Here is a 5,000-nt window from a genome sequence, read left to right as displayed (position 1 = left end):
GTGATTTCTACACGGACAGATGGCAGGATCTGCTCAACTTCCAGAGGAACTCTCTTTGAAGTGTTAAACGAACTCCCTTTGAAGTACTTCACAAACTCTCTTCCGACTATTTGGTAACCGAGGTCAACGCTATTTACGACCCGCTGCCCTCTTGAAGTCGCTGTGGTCAGGAGACGGGAGGGGTTATCCATTTGTCCTCCAACACCTGCCCCAGCTGGATCCAGGAAGAGCCCAAGCCCGAGACATCCTCTTCTTGGTCTTCAATGTGACCGAAAACAATGACTGTTTTACATACTTCCCATTCCTGCTGTGACATGTGTTGGTGCGTGAACATTGAACATCTGAATAAAAGAGGAGACGAAAACCTTCTTCGGACTGTACAGAGAGTGCAGTGGCCATGTCTCTCCTCAATATTGAGTCCAAATTGAATTCTGTCTCTGTTTGATTCCTTGCCTTTTGTCTTGTTTAATAGATGTCCTCAGTGTTTGAACGTGACACCCCGCCTCTTCATCGCTGCTCCGTAGCGTCCGACGCCGGTCCTCAAGCGGTTGAGGGTTGTCCACTGCTTCCGGGGCAGTTCCTGGCCGGAGACGTCTGTGGGGTCGTCGGTGTAGTGGTGCAGCCTAGATGGTTCTGCTAACTTCCACTGTTCTCTCCATCTCGTCTCGACCCAGGTGGCCTTGGAAGTATCAGCTGATGTTGTGCTGAGCAGCTCGTGGGTTTGCATGGCAAAGGGGCGCCTTGACTTTAGGCCTTACCTTACCATACAGGTTTTGGAGCAACATATGTTGCCATCCAAGCAACGTTATCATGGACGCCCCTGCTTATTTCAGCAAGACAATTTCAAGCCACGTGTAACAACAGCGTGGCTTCATAGTAAAAGTGTGCGGGTACTAGACTGGCCTGCCTGTAGTCCAGACCATTTAATGGAGAGTAAGTTGGAGCTTAGCTTACTACATTTTCCAAGTAGCTCGCCCATCACTGCGAACACGGCGTCAGCTCAAAGTTGGTAGCAAACATGGCAGCCGGTCATCACCAATAATACATACTTGCCAACTCTCCCGGATTTTCCGGGAGACTCCCAAAATTCAGCGCCTCTCCCGGAAACCTCCCGGGACAAATTTTCTCCCGAAAATCTCCCGAAATTCAGGCGGAGCTGGAGGCCACGCCCCCTCCAGCTCCATGCGGACCTGAGTGACGTGTTGACAGCCTGTTCACACGTCCGCTTTCCCACAATATAAACAGCTAATGATCGAGGGTTTCTTATGTGGGTTTATTGTTAGGCAGTTTCATTAACGTCCTCCCAGCGTGGCAACAACACACAACAACAGCAGTCAAGTTTTCGTCTGCCGTAAAGCAGTTTGTCTGCTGTAAACAGCAATGTTGTGACACTTGTAAACAGGACAATACTGCCATCTACTGTACATGCATATGTGACCCACCCATAATGTGTCACATTTTTGTGTTGATTTATTTATTTTATTTTGTGGTTTGAATTCGTTTTTGGAGCTGTCATTACACATTTATCAGTATTCACATTGGTCAGTAGGGGGCAGTAGGGCGTTTCTTCCCAATTGAATGCTATGACCGGCAGACCGGAAGCGCGACCAGTCTGTGAACAATTGAAACGTCCCGTGTGCTTTTTCCTCCTGTATAACAGGTTAGTTTTGGTGAATCAACTCACTGAATAATATCCATGTGATCTTTATAAGTTTAGGTACACATTCTGATGGTGGAGCCTAACTCTAAAGTGTTTGTGAGTTGTAGTTTGTATTTGTGAATGAATCCAGTGCACAGCTGCAGTAATCAATACAAAAAGGCGACGTGAGTGCGCAATGTTTATATAGGAACTTCTGGTCCTAATTCAGACTCCCAAATTAGAGCTCCCGTTTTCTTATTGATTTTATAATGTATATTTGTATAATGTGTGTGTTCTGAAATAGTGACAGAGAACAGAACAAGGATGGACAATTCAACCCTTAACTCAACAATGAGTAGATGAGTGTTATGTGTGTGTATATGTGTAAATAAATGAACACTGAAATTCAAGTATTTCTTTTATTTATATATATATATGTAATAAAAAATATATATATAGCTAGAATTCATTGAAAGTCAAGTATTTCTTATATATATATATATATATATATATATATATATATATATCTTAACCACGCCCCCCGACCACGCCCCCCACCCCCCACCCCCACCTCCCGAAATCGGAGGTCTCAAGGTTGGCAAGTATGCCAATAATTGAGATCGCCTGAAAGCGAGTTGGCCGTACTCTCTTTGCACACGGTCGTCACTGCGCCCCCTGTTGGCCAGACACGTGCTCTACACTGCAAAAAGTCAGTGTTCAAAAACAAGGGGGAAAAAATACAAAAAAGAGGGGTATTTTACTTGAACTAAGCAAAATTATCTGCCAATAGAACAAGAAAATTTGGCTTGTCAAGACTTTCCAAAACAAGTCCAATTAGCTAACCTCAATGAACCCCAAAAATACCTTAAAATAAGTACATTGTCACTAATAACAAGTGCACTTTTCTTGATAGCGAAAACAAATATGAGACCTTTTTTCCTCAATATGTTGAAAAATATTCTTAAATGAAGTAAATGCTTGTGCCATTATCTTGACATAATGCATACTTGCCAACCTTGAGACCTCCGATTTCGGGGGGTGGGCGTGATCGGGGTGGGACGGGGGCGTGGTTGGGGGCGTGGCTAAAAGGGGAGGAGTATTTCATATATATACATATATATATATATATATATATATGTAAGAAATACTTGACGTTCAGTGAATTCTAGCTATATATATATATATATATATATATATATATATATATATATATATATATATATATATATATATATATTCATTTATTTACACATATACACACACATAACACTCATCTACTCATTGAGTTAAGGGTTGAATTGTCCATCCATGTTCTATTCTCTGTCACTATTTTTCTAACCATGCTGAACACCCTCTCTGATGATGCATTGCTGTGTGGCACGCACAAAAGTGCTTTCATCAAATGCACTAGATGGCAGTATTGTCCTGTTTAAGAGTGTCACAACATTGCTGTTTATGGCAGACGAACTGCTTTTACGGTATACAAAAAAAGTGACTGCTGTTGTTGTGTGTTGTTGCCGCGCTGGGAGGACGTTAATGAAACTGCCTAACAATAAACTCACATAAGAAACCAAGAACTCACCCTCCATCATTCTATAGTTATAACGTGATTGGGCAGGTACGCTTTTTTATATTGTGGGCGGACCTGAGTCCGCCTGAATTTCGGGTGATTTTCGGGAGAAAATTTGTCCTGGGAGGTTTTCGGGAGAGGCGCTGAATTTCGGGAGTCTCCCGGAAAATCCGGGAGGGTTGGCAAGTATGACATAATGATATGCGCTCTGCGTTACATTTCTTGAAACCAGCAAACTTATACTAAAAAAATAATTTATTGTTCTTAATGGAAAGGCAAAAAGGCAACGCTCAGGCAAATCATATTGTCTAAAAATGCATTTTCCCACCGATAACATGACATCATCACGCCAAGTGCGTGCTCTTTCAGTCAATTAGTGAGAAAGGAATATAGTATATATAAATATATGTATATATATATACTAGAGATGCGCGGATAGGCAATTATTTCATCCGCAACCGCATTACAAAAGTCGTCAACCATCCGCATCCACCCGAATTAACATTTTATCAGAACCGCACCCGCCCGTTGTTATATATCTAATATAGACGATGCAAGGCATTAGTGAGGTTATAAAGCTTTTGCCTGTTAAAGAAAGGAGACTGATCCAATGCAGCAATCATCTGGGAGCCGCGCTGAGCGCACCTCCAAGCGCGTGGAGGTGCGATGTCCCTCGCACCCGCGGCGGCTCCACCCGGGCTCGCGCCCGAGGCTTCAGCGTGCACCGCGACACCGGCGACGGCCGGGTATGGGCCCGACGCTCCAGCGCCATCCATTTTCAGGGCTAGTTGATTCGGCAGGTGGGTTGTTACACACTCCTTAGCGGGTTCCGACTTCCATGGCCACCGTCCTGCTCTCTATATCAACCAACACCTTTTCTGGGGTCTGATGAGCGTCGGCATCGGGCGCTTTAACCCGGCGTTCGGTTCATCCCGCAGCGCCAGTTCTGCTTGCCCCACCCCTTTCGTGAGCGCACTGCGCGCGGAGTGACCCCTGTTATGCGCCCCCGGCAACGGGGGTGGCGGGCAGGTAAGCTGCGCGCGCGGAGTGACCCCTGTTACGGGCCCCCGGCCACGGGGGTGGCGGGCAGGTAAGCTGCTTACCTCATGCGCGTGACGCCGGCCGCGGCGAAGGCGGACGAGGCGGGGTGTTGGTGCGGTGGGCGCGGTGGTGACCCTGGACGTGCGTCGGGCCCTTCTCGCGGATCGCCTCAGCTACGGCTCCCGGTGGGGCCCTCTCGGGGGAAGGGGCCTCGGTCCCGGACCCCGGCGAGGCGTCCCTTCTCCGCTCCGTAAAAGTGTCCATCTCTTTTTTTTTTTCTTCTTCTGTTGTGGCATATGCTGCAGGTGCCTGCTCGTTTTTCGTATGTGGGTAACAACATTTAACTATGTATATATATTTACCAATTGGTTTAACTGCCACCCGCCTGAATCTATTTAAAATCTAATTTTTTTTTATTTCAATATATATATATATTAGAGATGCGCGGTTTGCGGGCACAACCGCGGAGTCCGCGGATTATCCGCGGTTCGGGCAGCTGAAATAAAAAAAAAATTAGATTTTATCCGCGGGTCGGGTCGGGCGGTTGAAATTAAAAAAAATTTGATTTTATCCGCGGGTCGGGTCGGGTCGGGTGGTTCAAATTATTTAAAAAAATTAGATTTTAAATAGATTCAGGCGGGTGGCAGTTAAACCAATTGGGAAATATATATACATAGTTAAATGTTGTTACCCACATACGAAAAACGAGCAGGCACCTGCAGCATATGCCACAACAGAAGAAGAAAAAAA

The sequence above is a fragment of the Nerophis lumbriciformis genome, linkage group LG09 (genome assembly GCF_033978685.3).
Source record: "Nerophis lumbriciformis linkage group LG09, RoL_Nlum_v2.1, whole genome shotgun sequence".
Taxonomy (NCBI): Eukaryota; Metazoa; Chordata; class Actinopteri; order Syngnathiformes; family Syngnathidae; genus Nerophis; species Nerophis lumbriciformis.
The sequence above is the reverse complement of the archived record's forward strand: the minus strand, read 5'-3'. Positions refer to the sequence as shown.